We start from the raw sequence: 16,545 nt of genomic DNA, 5'->3' as shown, positions 1-16,545 counted from the left end.
CATGAGCCTCAACTGGAGTCGCCAGCTGTTTCCCAGCCCACACGTTGTGCCATTAGACCATCCGCTTTCCACTTACACACATAAAACACACCCGCAACATGCTTACCACGTAATACCAGATAAGGAAATTGTTTGGTTACTTGTGTGTGTATGTGTGTGTGACGTGTCAGACAGAGGAAGTGAAGATCTATTTTTAGAAGAGCGGAAGTGTCCACTTCTCTTTCCAGGATTAGCACATAGACATATAGAGGCATGCACAAAGACACACACGCACAGAGAGACACACACGTACGCACAAAGACAAATGAGAAAAACCAGTGAAAGTGCACACTTCCTTGCCACAAACACCCACACTGTGCATGCTGGTGAGTCTGATGAAATGTGTGAGTTTTAATTTAAAATTACGCAATCGCCTCTTGCAGGTAAAGTTCTTCCAACGTGGAGACATGCAACCGAAAAAACAAAGCTACGCTCTACTCTACAACAAAGGTGTGAAGACAGAACATAGTAGAAAGTCCACAGCTCACACGCAACAGCCAAATGTAAAATGACTTCTATTTCAACTACACCATATACACGACTGCACCCACAGACTGGTTTAACTGCCATCACTTGCTGATCAAACAGCACCTTTCAAGTTTCTGTGATATCCCACAGGATACTCAGGTGATAATAAAGCTGTGTCATTGTAGTACTGATGTCATATGACTGTCATGGCACTAAGAAAAGAGGTGGGTGTTTTCACTTCCATTTACATCACATGGTAACAGGATGAAACTAGCAAGTGAGACATGAGTGGGTGATATTGTCGTTACCTTGATCACTGGACCACAAACCTATCTGCTGTATGACCAGAGACAAAAAAGGGGAAAAATGGTCCTAGATTGACTGTACGACTCCAGAAACAACCCGTGCTCGCGGGGAAATTAGGCTCGTTCTCATGCAGCATCACTAATGAAACATACTGTAGGCGTCACCCAGTCTGTTTTCATTTTTCACAGAAAATTGTGAAATATTAACAGAGCCCTTCTGCCAGTTAAAGGACCACACTGTGCCTTAGTAGCTTGCGAGGAATACCACTGATTTTGTAGATCAATTTCCTGGAGACATTTCATTTATTTTTAAGTAGGAGGGAAAACTACGCTCTCACACTTTCTGTAAAACTAGATGCTATAAATGATCTTTTGTCTTTTCAAAGGAAAGTGTGTGGCAGCAAAAGAATAGAATTTATGAAAGGAACATGGGTCAAAATAAATGCAATCAGAGGAGTCAAGAAACAATACGGAAATATCTACATCACGTAACTGTGATACTGTAGTTATTTGTACTAAAATGGCTGTTGTTTGGCATCCGAGACTGGAGTTCCCCGACAAGTCCTTGAACGCATAAACAAACAAGGAGTTTTCCCAAATTCTTCCATTTCGTAGCTGCATCGCTACATGATGAAGCAACGCTGACTCAAGGATTAAGGTGACTGAATGTTTTCTTCGGTAGGCCGGCTGTCTCACTGAATGCAATGTTACTACAGCGTGATTTATGTAGCGTAATTGAATACATGGAAACTGCCTGAATGTCTGCAGACAAGCTGGAAATCAATCCAAAAGGGGGTTTCCATCGATTTATCTTGCCAAAGTCACACAACATGGGGAGAACCATTCGGCCTGTGAAAACAGCTTTGAAATATCTTCATTGGCTCTCGGGGAGTTTTGACAAGTCTGATAAATTACCACATGAGTGTCTCAGCTTGAGCTTTACAAACCAAGAGTTGCAAAGGCTGCGACTGCTAAGTACGGGTACAAGTACCATGTAGGAGTTACCTCTGCAGTAGCCAGAAGGTAACAACAACAATTAGCTCATGTAATGAAACAAAGAGTACAATTGTTTTAAACTGAGAGGACCTAAACTTGTCTGAGCAGTACAGGTAACAGATAAATTAACAGAGAGGCAACAGGAAAAAACATAAAAAGCAATTATTGCTAAAATACATAAATAACGAATAAAAATGAATAGCTGTTTGCTAAAAGTAAATTAGACAGTTGGAAGGAGGTTGACCCATTTTTATTATGGAAAAACGTGTATTCCACAAGCAATTGGAGAGTGGTTGCTGGAAACTGCTGGCAGCCACGAAGAGGTACTGTGTGCTGCACAGAAAGCCTCCTTGTGATTGCATTGGTCAGATTTAGCAGTTTGCATGTAGAATACAGACTTGAGTCCAAACAGTCGCTAAGAGATAGTGAAATGTGAAAAAGTGCAGCCCAAACCAAAAACGGAGAACACCTTCAAAGTAAAGGTTGTGCCTTACTGTTGCAATCAACACGTTTTAAATAGTCAGTCTCCAGGCCTGTGTCACCGAGGCGTAAACGAACCGGATGACCAAATAAACAGTCAACTAAAATTCTCAATAAAATGTTTAGGTGTGGTATATTTCAGCATAGTTGAAATAGATTGAGTTGAATGTATTTGATGGTTTCAGATTATCTGAATGGACAGGTGGACCCAAAGTGGTCAGGGATAAAATTAAGACCACCTGCCTAATATTGTGTTGGTCCCTCGTTTGCTACCTTCAGTAAAAGCTTCAGTAGCTCATCTGCCTTTGCTCCCCACATGTATCAGTGAGCCTTGGCTGCTCATGACAGTGTCCTGGTTCACCTTTGATACATACTGATCGCTGCAGACCGGGAACACCCCACAAGAGCTGCCGTTTTCGGAGATCCTCTGACCCCGTTGTCATAATCTGGCCCTCGTCAAACTCACTCTTACACTTGCCACCAAGCACATAGCAGAAGAATGACACAAATTGTGTAACGTAAAAGCACACTGGAAACGTCTAATTCTTGCAAAGAATTTGTCCTCTAAAACCACACTGTGGAAAAAAAGGAAGTTGGCATCAAGCAATGATGAGCTGCTCCTGATGTTTCTAAACAAGAAAAGGAAGATACAGATTCTGGATCCATGATGAAGAGATAATCAGTGTTATTCACTTCATCTGTCAGTGGTCATAATGTTATGCCTGATCGGCGTATGTACTGAGAGTTTTAAACAATGTGGTCAGCGTAACAAAGCGTAGCTTGTTTTTGTGAGCTTTGACAGTTTTATTTCTTCTCTTGACTGTCTCTAATGTTTCATGGAAGTGAAACAACCTCACTGTAGTTTCCCTTTAATGGTGCAAAACATAAATAACCTCAGAATATAGACACCACGGTGTAGCCGAGGTAAAGAGGAAGCAAAGTCGGAGAGTTTTCTAATGTCTTGGGCACAAGAGACAAAAGGAGCGAGAGAGACAGACGATGTTTTCTGCACTGAAATGCTTTTTTTCAGATATCTAAAGTTCTTCTAACACACTCATATGCACACACGAACACTTAGCATGAGTACAAGGGCCAATCCCCTAGCCCCCCCAGAGGTGTACCTCTGGGCTGGTTAATGGACGCACTCACTCATCCTGATACTTTCCTCCCCCCTTAAGCTCATCTTCTACTGCTCCTACTTCTCCCACTCCCCTTTTTTTCCCCACTCCAGTAACATTTTCCACCCCACTGGAAATGAGAATGGGTGGGTGGCTGGGTGAATGGCAAGGCTCCTCACCAGAGCCGTTACAGTCTACACAGAAAAATGGGTCAGGGGGTGGGTGGGTCCTATATTTCAACCTTCCAGGAGTCCATGTGCTATGGATACGTGAATGAGGTGAGCTTAAGATAACAACCCCAAGGGTGGCATCATCTCCAGGCACAAGCTCCTAGTACTGCTCTGATGTTCTGATCCATTATATTCATGTCCAAAAATACTTTTTTTTTCTTTGTGCAGCTTTCCTCTTCAAAAAGAACCGACTATGTGACGAAAAAAATAAGCACGCTTCAAGCCCTCTCATCTCTTGCATCAGTTGGAGCAGGATAAACAGTGCACCAATTTTATCTCACAAACAAGTAACTCTATTCTGACACTGTTTTAAATCTGTGATATACGTCGTTGTGCATGTGGGCGTCTTTGTTGTGTACGTGTGTCAGTGCGCGTGCGTGTGTGTGTGCAAACGTGCGCATGAGCGTATGTGTGAATGGTGTTGATGCGTAGGAGACAGTTACGTGTTTTGGCTTATAACATGGCTGTTGATGGCTTGAGTTGTCATGACGATTTTTAGTAGGACTTCACCATGGTGACCATGACTGGACACACACACACATACAAGTGCAAACACAAATACAATTTTAATCCAGAGCAGCGGAATATTTCCTAAATAAGTCAATGACACACTTTTGTCTTCTCTTCTTTTTTTTTTTAGCTTTACACAAATGCAGCTCTTAAGGCTTACTGTTAAATTAGCTCCCGCTGCCACACTAAACAATTTTAAGATACACATTTAGAAATGAATAATGGATACCTGACCCTGCACCACAGTTGGACAGGTCCAAAATAATCAAGTCCTCTTGTTTTACCTCAGATCTCAGGGTAATGTGTCAATACATTTAGTCCCTGAGTGGATCCAAGATGACTCGCTTTGATTACATGGTGCATTATAATTGTTCTTTCCAGGTTTACAGGTGGTGATGATGTGACGAATCCTACTTCCAGGCCTCAAGTATTCTGCGTTTAATATGGCTTTTGTGTTGTTAACATGTTTAATGTTTTGTATTTTCTTCTATTTAATCTCAAAAAGCTCCTAAAACAGTCAGTGATCACTGTTGACCTCCCTCGGCTTTTATTACCACTAATCATTTATTTAAGCTCAGTTTTTAAAACCTTAGGATGTAACTACAGCCCAGCCCATGCAGCAGTATATGAATGACTAACCTCGTATTATGGATGGATTATCTCAGTTGTTCTCCTGGCTGAAGTTTGGTCCTTTTACAGCATCCTGCCATGCGATTACATTTGTTCCTGACCACCGAGAACACTCACGGTAACTTTTATCGAGTGGAAAAAAAGTTAGCTTGTTTATATTATGCTAACATAGCTGTGTCGCTAGCGGTCACGTAGCACATCATTATATACCAGCTAGCCAAACTTCAGTTTACTACAGTTAAACTACAGTTTTTCAACCCTCAGTAATGCCATAGTGATCGTTTGATATATGGACCTGCAGCGGAGTTTAGGCCCAGACACGGCTAGTGACGTCAGACTTAACGACCAGATTGAGAAACTGTGAAAAGGTGGTAAAAATTAAATGGATATTTTTTTTTAAAAAACTGCTTTAATGTTTTTACTATTCACCAGAGTGCCACTCACTGGAGTATGATTTTGTATGGGTGCACCACAAGTTAGCTAGGCTCCAATTATCGTCATATGTACTTAAACTGTCCCTTTTATATTGTTATTCTTAAGGGTCTTTTAATGTCTCATTGCTGTCACTCCCTTTTTTTTTAAATGCATGCTGGGTTTTAGTAGATTGGTCCATTATACTATTACCCAGCATAATAATGAATTGGAATGTCACCAGAATTAATACCTATGGTACATTTCAATATCAAAATTATTAAAATGGAACAGTTCTTATGTTATTTATTTATTTTTATTTATTTTCTATTTGACCAAATGGAGTCAGAAAATTTGATACTCGAGTACTAATCAGTACTAAAAATTAGATACTCATTTGTAACAGTATTGATACAAACAGTTCCATCTTCGCCTCTACCTGACAAACAACTTCACACAGCCCATCTCCACACTAGCAGCTGAACACATGAACAGTAGCGCAACAAACTTAGCAACGTAGCATCTTGACACCTGGGTCTTTATGAAGAATTTCTTAAGGTCAGTAAAGCTCCTGTTTCAACAACACTGAAGCATTCTACAGCTATCATAAATATTAACCTAACAGATGCACACAATAACTTCACTTGTTTAACTATTAGCAATTACCCACATTAGCAGTTTGTCAAGTTATCATTAGTGTAGCAGCTGGCTGCTATGGCTAATAATAAAACTATAATACTACAGCATTATAGACAGCAAACATTTATCAGTCCTGCCTGTCTGTAACATTAATAGATAGTGTTAATTTAACAGTTTAACACAATTTAAAAAGTGATTTCTCTTCAGGTTTCTGATTGAAGCACATTAGTTTACCAGTAGGGGTGGGTTTTGATAATCGATTTATCGATTAAAATCGATAACATGATATCATTCATTAAAATCCTGAATCGATTTTTTAATATAAATTTATTTTATTTAACAGCTAAAACAGTAAATGAGAGCAGGTACACAGATTCTGCACAAAGACGTAAACACAAAGCACGGACCCGCCGTCGGATCAGAATCAGTTTCTCACCCGACGGCACAGCTGAAAGCCGACAGCTCACTGATTCTGATGTTTTGCCCTTTTTGCGGTAGATTCTGAAGCTGTAGGTTTTATCTCTCTCCAAACAACATTGACTGAACCAGCAGCAACAGAAGATCCAAACTACGCTTCACATTTCGCTTCACATAAACATCGTCATGAGTTCCCTCTTAGGTTTGCTGTTTTGCTTCCACACGATAAAATCACACTTCATGCACAGCTCTCTCTCTCTCTCAGTATACTTCAAGAACAGTTTCCCGTCTAATAATCTGTTTTCTTCAGTATTCGCTTGCTTGTTACGCACAAGTCTACCGTTGTTTACAGTGCTGTCGGCCGCTGTTTTTTTCCTTTTACTTACTTCCGAAAAGAAAACCTAATTTCTGCTGTTCAATAGGCTACTGAACAAAATCTAATAAAACCTCTGTAACTTTGCTCTGCTTCACTTCAGCAGCATCAGGTAATGTTCATATGTTGATTAATGGTTTTCTTTCGTTTTTGATCAACTGCAGAATATTTTTATAAAATCCCAGGCCAGGAAAAGCACCTTCACGTTTTTCTGTGTTTTATCCTCAGCTACTTTGACACAAAGACATCTGCTGTGATGCTTACACCTTTGATAAAGTCTCGCAAGTGTCAGCTTTCCTTTTATAGATATAAAAATATGGAAATGTACTGATGCATGATCTGAATTATAATATTTCTGACTGTCTGAGGCAAAATTTCCTCGAATCGAATCGATTCAGGACCTTGTGAATCGGAATCGAATCGATTCTAGAAATCAGTGACGATACCCAGCCCTATTTACCAGCAATTAGTCCAAAATAGTGACAGCCTATCCTACCAACTCAACTTTTAGCAGCAACAGAATGGCTAATAAATGGTTCTGTAATTGAATACAGTTGCTTGAATACAGGATCTTTATTTTTATTAAGTTGTAAAGTTCAGAAGTAAATTCAAATTTACAGTGGTGTGTTTATGTGTTTCCAAAGCTAACTATATGCTGATACATTTAAATTTGGTGTTTACATATTTTGGTATTTACATGTTTACATGTTAAGAATATTTACATGGGTACCTTTCAAAGTAATAAAGTAATCAAAGTAATAATAGCAGTAATAAACAGTTGAATTTACTGCAGAGGTTTTCCCTCATTTTTCTAAGCGGAGGACTTTCTGGACTTATCTGACTAGTAGATAGATAGTCACGGGGGTTCGAACAAGGAAGTGTTGGGTTGAAGTGTTTCAAGACTCAATGTGCTGCTAAGAAAGATATCTATCTCCATCTTGCTGTTCTCTGATCTGAGAGAAAATTAGTACCATATAATAAACCCTGATACAGTTATGTGTCTCTTGTCTGTTGCCCCTCAAGGCCATGTGTCTAAAAATGAACTATTATAGAAAAGTTCATCTAAATGACCTCTGTCAGCATTAAGTGATGTAATAGCCAAGGGATTGAAGTATCTGTTTGTTCTACACTGGGGTACAAGGTAACGGAGACCTGGGAGCAATTTTCTGAACTCAGAAAACAAAACATGGTCAGGATGGTTAATAATGTTTTTTGCCGCCTTTATCACCTGTTTTCCCAGAACAAACACAAATCTCTCTGCCTGACCCCCAAGACTTTGGAGCCGGTGTAATATATAAAACACGACACCAGGAAGGCTGTCTTTTGACATCAAAGCTATAATGAACGATGAAGATGATGAAATGTAGTTCTGCAGTATCATTTTTAATCCCATGTGGTAGAGTCTTAACTCTAAAAGAAAGGGTTGCTTTTCATACCATTTGATTTTGTTTTAGCCATCTGACCAAGCAACCAAATCTCTGCAACTGCTGCTGTGATGACCTGACAAAATAAAAGGCAGCAAAACTATCAACATTAGCTTAAAGGTGTTGAAAACTTAACAAAACTTAACTTTCACTTTTTATGCTCTGATTATCTAGTGAAGCTACAGATGGCACAGAATAAAAGTTAAAAACATCCTCCTTTTATTTTCTTCCACAAAACCTAAAAAAAAAACATGGTTTCAACGGAGCATGAATATGCACATGAATGGTTGTTAAACTCTTTGTGTTAGCCCTGTGATGGTGTGGTGACCTCTCTCGGTTGTACCCTGCCTTTCTTCCAATGCCAGCCGAGATGGGTTCCAGTAAGGGGTGACCTTAAAGCACTGGTGGCCAGTTGATGGATGAAAGCCTACATGAGTTCGGGGTCACTAACTTCTTTGTCACTCACCACCATGACACACTCTGTGGTAACAAATATACGCAAGACTTCTGCTGTCGGGTAAGACGGCACACATCAGTTAACGTTGCGTCCATGACCATGACTCTGCGGCACAGAGCGCAACAGGCTCCTGCATATTATCTCCCACATATGAAAGACGCAAGCAGACGTCAACCAATCACACACAACAAAGCTCTGACATCAGGGCTGACATGACAGCTAAGCAGGAACAGCTGTGTAGTCCTTACAGGCCACACCACAGCAGAGTGACGCAACAGTGCGCAGTGTGTAAGCGTGCGTGTGCGCGCTTCTGCCAGTGGGACTGCATGCATGTGTGTGTTCCTAGGAGAGTCTAGGTCAGAGTTGCGTCTGTATAGGACAGGCAGCACTGGTGTGGTCGGCGTGGGAGAGATGAATCACATGGTATAACTGAAGCTACATTCCAGTGAAGGGGGAAAAAGAGGAAGAGAGAAGAAAATTCAGAGAAAGTGAGAGGAAAGAACTCAAAAGTCAGGTAGAGAAGGGGAAAGGCTGACCTGACAGAGGTAGTTATTTTAGTGATGTGGTAACACATCCTCATAAAAATCAACTGTTGGACGTAGGAGCAAAGATCACACAAACTGCGCAGAGATAGTGGACATGTGTTTCCATGCTTCTCTGTACTACGTGTTCATGCTGCGTACGGATAGTTGTGTCTGAATGGGTCTGCTCCACTGGGGAAAAGAGGGAATCCTGCCCAGACATTCCATGGCACAGATTCCCAAAGGGTTTCCACTACAAATAAGACTCTCTCACACACACACACACACACACACACACACACACACACACACACACACACACACACACACACACTTCCTCACAGGATGAATTCCTGTCAGATGTTTGATGGGAAACAAAGAATTTAACTATAACACAATGACTGAAGGGAGGCACAGACACTCTGATAGCTATTGGTGTATTAGTGTCATAAAGAGAAGCAGATAACCAGTAAAATAGGCAGACTGTTACAGAGAACACATGTTACCGCAGGCTGCACCCAGCATGCAAATCCCTAACAGGACAGAGCTCCAGATGGGGTTTCCCATAATGCAAAGTAAGGGCAGTCCCTCCAATACAAAAGAAAAGTAAATATATTTCTGTACACTACACTGAAAAAAATACATAATTTATACATACACACCTATGCTGTAAGTGTCATGCTTCACAAAACAGAAGAATAAAAGTAGTCCAACACTTAAATATCTGTGGGGCAAGTACATATGATTTGTCACAAGATCCAAAGCACGCATTGTACTTTGCATTGTAGAAAGTCACTGAGGTGTGAACACAAATTCCAAGTATAAAAGAAAAAAAACATGAAGGAAAGAACCCAACTGTCCCTTGAAACTGTGCATAAAGACTGACGCTAGTGGTCTGTGAAATTATACTTAGATACAACAGTGTTTCCACTCAGTATGCTCATATGCCCAGCAGGGATCATCTTTGCAGAAGTCACCTTGAGAGGATTGCATGTCAGCAAAAAAAAAAAAAAAAGAAACAGGTTCCATGTTCGGTTCACTCAAAGCCACAAATTTCAACCCATTGGAGATACCAGACAGAAAGTCAGTGCATCATCCACCTTCTATTAAAAGGGTTTTTTTTCCTTCCCACTGTCACCAAGTGCTTACTCATAGGGGGTCATCTGATTGTTGGGGTTTTTTGCTCTATTACTGTAGAGCAAGGGATGTCAAAATCATTTTACATTGTCAGTCACTTTGCCCTTAAGTGGGCCGGACAGTGAAGCTATATGATAAATGTGTAAAATGACAGAATCAGTGCTGCTCGTCAAAAGTATAAAGTTTTTGTTCATTCATAGAAAATGTTGTTTTTTCTTTTTATTGTGGACTGTAAAAAGCAGACATTTCTATACTAGATCATCGAAAAATAGGACTTTTCTGTGATTTAATTGTTTATCTATTACTTAATTACTTTGGTGTAGTATCAAAGGCAATGGGGGGTCTGTTTATGAATAGAAAAAAACTGTTAAACTTATGAAAATACAGTTAAAAGTTCAAAATCTAGGCACTCCTTCACATTTTCCACAGCTATATAGTGGGCCGGAGTAGAATCTTTGCCAGGGCCAAAATTGCCCTGGCAAAGATTTGGCCTTATGTTTGACAGCTCTGCTGTAGGGTCTTTACCTAACAATATACAGCACCTTGAGATGACTGTTGTGATTTTGTGCTGTATGAATTAAATTGAATTGAACTAACTTTTTGACGGAGAACCGTGAAGATCAAATACAGTGTCAGTCTGTCAGGTAGATGAGGATATTTTACAGGATAAACTTGACCTGCTGGGATGACAGAGAAAAAGGAAAATACTGCAACATGACACAAAAGAAAGTTTTCATGTGAACTCTGGAGAGTTTGGTCAATGTCCAAAATTGTCTTTTCTTACATATTCAGATGCGTTTTTGTTGCTGGAGTGCTCCAGTTTTTTTTGCTTGAGTGTCGCCTGTGCTAGTCTCACAGTGGTGCAATCTGACATCACATGGACTTTGTACTACGGAGATGGGAGGACTGTGTACAGCATTTGCATTCTTACATGCATCTCCGCTGGGTGATGTCAAGAAAAGGTCACTGGTTCAGTGCATGTGTGGAAACAGATTAAACAGTTTAACAGTGGCCTGGGAGGAAATGAATCTATCAGAAACCATTTTTCTCAGGCTGGACCAAAGAAATGGGCATATTAACTGCAAAAAACACAAAAAAAACACAACAAAGCAAAAAGGAAAATAAATAAAATGAACTTTGACAGTCAACTGACATAAGCCAGTTGCATCGAGTTAAATCTTAAAGCTAACAAAGACGGTTTGGTTTACATAAGACCGAAGCAGGCACAACTTTTCCTCTCTCGTTTTCCCCGTCTTTCTGTCAGTGCCACCGTTCAACAGTTCTTCCTCTCCACCCAACCATCAGAGCTCCCACACCCCAACTACTCATCCATTCATCCAACCGCTTCTCCGCTGCAGTCTCCACTGTGTGGAGTGGGGCAGTGGAGCATTTCCACAGCTGTGGCCAGCAGAGCTTCCAAGGCATCTCACACACATACAGATTTCCAGATGCACACACTGAACCATAAAGCGCCAAGAATTAGGTAAGTCCTAAGCGTACCTTATATAAAGACCAGATATATTCATGAGGAAAAAGAAAATTTTGAGTATGGAAAAGCCATCCTTCACAATCACACACACACACAGACACACACACACACACACACACACAGAAACAGACACAATAAAGGCTACTGGTCATGATCATTGTTGAGGTAATGGTGCTGCTTACGCCACTGTGGTTGCCTCATGTGCTCTGTTTCTATTCCTGTCTGCTTTGAATATGATGATTCTTCCTGTGTTTTCTGAGTGTGTGTTCGTGTGTGTGTGAGAGAAAGCTCCTACCTACATTTCTTGTCTGTCCATTAATGATAAGTGGCCAATTATAGCAGCTGTCTTTCAGGAGCACATCAAAAAATAACACGCACAGAGTGATAGATATAGACCTCTGCTTTGCATGCGGCAGTCATTTCAAATGTTGAGCTGATGTAAAACTCTGTCATTTGCATGTGAGTGCCGCTAACTTCAGGCGCTTCGGAACTATTTATATTAACAAGAAGACAAATATGCAACTAGGGAATGCACAAATTAAAGCGATATGCAGTGCTCTGCAAATTTTTTACATGCATTTGCACATGCAATAGATGTTCAAGGTGCTGCGAAGAAAAGTCAGCATCATCACTTGAAAACAGCATGTCTAATTTATCACTTTTGGTTACTTAGTAGCACCAATTAATGTGATGCACGTTGAATTATGTGATTTAAAAACAGTGCCATGACTTGGACTCTTCATGTCACTGTGGAAAGCTCGCTATGGCCCTGACTGTGCATGTGGGTTCATAGCCGCGCAGCAGAAAGAATTTAGGAGCTGTCAAATGCCTCTCTGGTGGTATTGCAGACTGGATAATAATCTAAACATCGAAGCTCAGCTCTCCCTCCCCCACCCACTCTAGTTGGTGTGGAAAGCAGCCACGGAGCACTGTAATGTAGCCGTGTTTCCACTGTGGAAGCTTGTTCCTGGATAGAGGCTGCAGTGGAAGTTCCTCCTCATGGACTGAAGGAACACAAGGAGGGAAACAGAGAGCAAGGGAAGGAGTGAGCGATGAGTTTAAAGAAAGGGCAACAGAGAGAAGGGAGACTTTAGAAGAGAGCAAGACAAGGACAAAGAGTAGGCGGAGAGGAGAGTGGAACAGAGACCGTTGATGGGGCGAGGATTACTGACAATGGCTAAGTTGGTTAGTCTACTCTAGGTCATGACCTGCCATTGACCCGAGTCTGGTCTGGCAACTGTCTGAAAGATCAAAAGAGCAGTCTCTCTGCTTCAGCACACAGAAGAAAGCTGAAGCAGAGAAGCTAAAGGTACTCTGGAGTGTCTGACCACTGGAACACTTACTTGGTTAGCAGGTTCCCATACACATTGATTTCAGATAGCAAAAGAAGTTATCAGACACATTAGCAAAAAGTAGGAGTCGTAGCGTTCTGTAGCGGGAAAAAAGGATTTGTAAAAACGCCAACATGCTCAAAAACATTTCCTTATCTTGGCATCACCCTTTCTTTAAACGCACCAGTTACGCCTTCTGTTTCTTCATTTCCACCTTGTGTTACCACAAGTCTCACGAATACACAGAGTGTACTCTGTGGAGGAGTTTATTAATAAACAATGAGAAAAAAAAAAGATCAAGAGATAATCAGTGATACTACCTGAAAATACTGACAGAGTGCATAGCTACATGATTTGTCTACATTATCTAGTTAACGCAAAGGTCAGTAGGCCTGTACTTTAGTCATATTGTGGAGGATTAAATAAAAACTTCGAGAAAGTTTTTTGTTTTGTTTTTTTGAGTGCTCCTTCAACATGTAGCATTTATTGAGTTCTACAGTTGGCCAGTTTGGGTTAAAACACACACTGTCCGAACTATCAGAATCGTTTATTCACTGAAATCAAAAAATCAAGAAAGAAAATTTTTTTAACTAAGCTATGGTACGAGTGTTTAACTTTATAATTACAGCAGTGACCAATGACAGGTTATTGAACTCTAATTGAGCCAATGAGTAGTTTCTTATTACTTAAAACAGCAGAGGCAGAAGACATATCCCGTGGTCGTGAAAAAGATGTTAATCTGTTTCAAAAGGGTCACATTGTTGGCCCGTGTCAAGCAAAGAAAACGAAAAAATTGCCGAATCTACTAACTGCATCTCCCTGGGTCCACTGCATTATTAAAGCCTGGACAGTGAAACTGTGTAGCCTTAATAACTTATCAGAGTTGCTAATCTCATAAAGATTTGACTTTGGAGAAATGGAAAAGGGTCATGTGATCTGATGACTGCATATTTACCCTCTTCCAGAGTAGCGAGTACATCAGGATGAGGGGAGAGCGGGTGAACTGATGCACACGTCATTGCCAAGTGCCTAGTTCATAAGGCTGTGGGGGCAGTGTTATGATCTGGAGTTGCTTCAGTCGGTCAGGTTAAGTTAAGCAGCAATGTAGTTGACCTGACTGACCAGGTTTTTCCATCAGTGGATTTTTTTCTTTCCTAATGCTAAGGACATATTCAAATCAGATAATGGCAGTGCTCATCGGGCTCAAACTGAAAGAGTGGTTCAGGGAGTGTAGGATATCCTTTTCAAACTTGGATTAGACACCACCGAGTCCTAATTTAACCCCACTGAGAATATTTGGGATGTGCTGGTACCTTAAGGAAAAACTAATCCAACTCTGGATGGAAATAATAAGCTTATCCAAACAATGCCAGAGTGAATGCATGGCATTATCAAAGCTGGAGCTGGTCCAACAAATATTAATGTGACTCTTTTTTCTCCTTGATGCCAGGTAGTGTAAAATCCTCCAGGTAAAAGCTCATATAGATCAAAATTCTCCTTTTCAAGGGTGACGCAAATTTTTGTAGCTTTTTATTCTAAAAAAGTTGTTTTTTGTTTTTTATCTTTGTTATTTGAAGCCACAGCCACAAGTTCAGTGAGGATTTCAGAGCGGCAGATGATCCAGCTAGGCCGAGGCTAGAATGAAGTTATTTATCTCACAGGCACACAACTTTCCAAACATTACACAACTTACTGACCAAACATTTAGACAACAGAGTGCTCTCTCTGCATTAGAGTTAGTTAGGTGAATCACATCCGGTGAGTAAGCAGATTATTCAACACTGAGGGAGGGGAGGAGTGCTATCTCCATCATCTCAGTGACAGAACTAAAGCTGCTCTAATTTTCACTCCTACTATCACCAAAGGATCAATAGCATACAGTCATAATCAGAGATAATTCACACAGACACACCGGTAACTGCGAGGAACAGCTCACTGCAGCATTATTAGCCTTTAAGGAAACAACATCCTTGTTCAGCGTTAAGAAAACTCAGCACTACATGTGCGCATGTCTTTAACAAATATGCAAAATATGCTTTTAAAGGAGCAACAGTTATTTAACCTGTGAAAACAGTTTCAAGTCGTTCCTGAAGCTGTCAAAAGTTTGAAAGAAAAAGAGCACAGAAGATGCGCACAGGTCAGCCTACTGGGTTTAATTATAAGAAAATGAAAGATTTGAGCTTGACCCAAACTAAAAACCGAGAATGTTTTGGCCTCAGCTGCTTCAATGTGTTTCTTTTTTCCTGGCTTTTATTGCGACATACTAATAATTAAACGGTGAGCGCTTTGAACAAAAGTTTGAGTTTGCGTAAAACTTTTAGTATTTTAAACGAATGTGTTCCAAAATGTTTTTTTCTTTTTGGCTCCATCTCACCTTATTCCCATCAGCATCCTCCTCTGTCACACCAACCCTCTGCATGTCCTCCTCCACTACATCCATGAACTTCCTCTGAGGTCTTCCTCTTTTCCTCCTGCCTGGCAGCTCCATCTTAAACACCCTTTGTCCAGAATATCCACTATCCCTCCTATGCACACGTCCAAACCAAACACTTCAACTGACACTTTTCTCCACCCACTCCACCCTAGCTGCACTCTCTTTCACTCTCTTCTTCACCTCTCTGTTGCTTTGGATGGTTGACCTCCAGATAAGACTTGTTCCATGACATGGCTGGATTAAAAAACAAATGTTAACATTTTAGTCTATCAGCTCTATGCAAATAAGTAGAACTAATGCAGCTTTCTTGTCCAGATTCCCAGTTTTTGTTTCAGACTTGGCAGGACACTGATGCTCAAAAACCTCCAGTTTGGTCGTAGCTCTATTATGTGGTCATCTGTGTGTGTCTGTGGGAGGGCGCTTAGAGTGCAAGTGGAAAAATTAGAGACTTCAAATGATGCAAACGGTGTTCTTTTAACACAGGCAAGTGGGTGTACTTACAATAAAACAGATTTTTGACTTCCAATATTCCCGAAAATTATCCACACTCCTGGAACTCCTTCTGAGCATCTTGCATCAGCATAAAATTATGTAAGCATTTGTTCGAGTATCATACTCCCACACAGCATGTCAGCACTTCCAGCACTTCCAGCACTTCCAGCATGCCACTCCCCACTTCATGGGGAGTGGCATGCGTAAAGACGCTTCAGGTATGCAGCTGGCTTAATATCAAAAGGGATGTCCTCATGCTCCTTTTCCACTACAAGAATACCTCGGTGTGGAAATTTCTGGGAGTGCCTCTTTCGGTGCATGGAGGGCTTCTGGGAAGATCACAATGGCACCTGTGGGGGCGTAGCTGTTTTTACAGGATGATGCCCCCGCAGTGGCTATTATTTATCATAATGGATATGTTATATTCTCAGGTAGTTGTTAAACACCATGTTTCAATCGTGAGAAAGAGGTGAAATTTAAATGTCAAAATTGGCAAACAGTGAATCATAAAACGTAATGTTTTTAAAAGGTCAAAGTTAGGAAGAAGGCAAAAAGAAAATCAAATTATCTCATGCAGATTTTATCCAGACTGGAGACCACTTATGGTTTCAGCAAAACCAACAACTAAAAGTGAAAAAGGCAAC

At 40.7% G+C, this 16,545-nt stretch overlaps 1 protein-coding gene across 2 annotated transcripts in view; it reads right to left on the bottom strand.

The window, feature by feature from the left end:
* LOC146623109 (uncharacterized) overlaps nt 1-16,545 on the bottom strand; it is a 68,138-nt gene that overhangs the window by 37,820 nt on the left and 13,773 nt on the right. The window lies entirely within an intron of this gene.

This window comes from Diplotaxodon limnothrissa, linkage group LG11, assembly GCF_057381915.1.
Source record: "Diplotaxodon limnothrissa isolate DT_005_m linkage group LG11, D_limnothrissa_male_GT1.1, whole genome shotgun sequence".
Lineage (NCBI taxonomy): Eukaryota > Metazoa > Chordata > Actinopteri > Cichliformes > Cichlidae > Diplotaxodon > Diplotaxodon limnothrissa.
The sequence above is the reverse complement of the archived record's forward strand: the minus strand, read 5'-3'. Positions and strand labels throughout refer to the sequence as shown.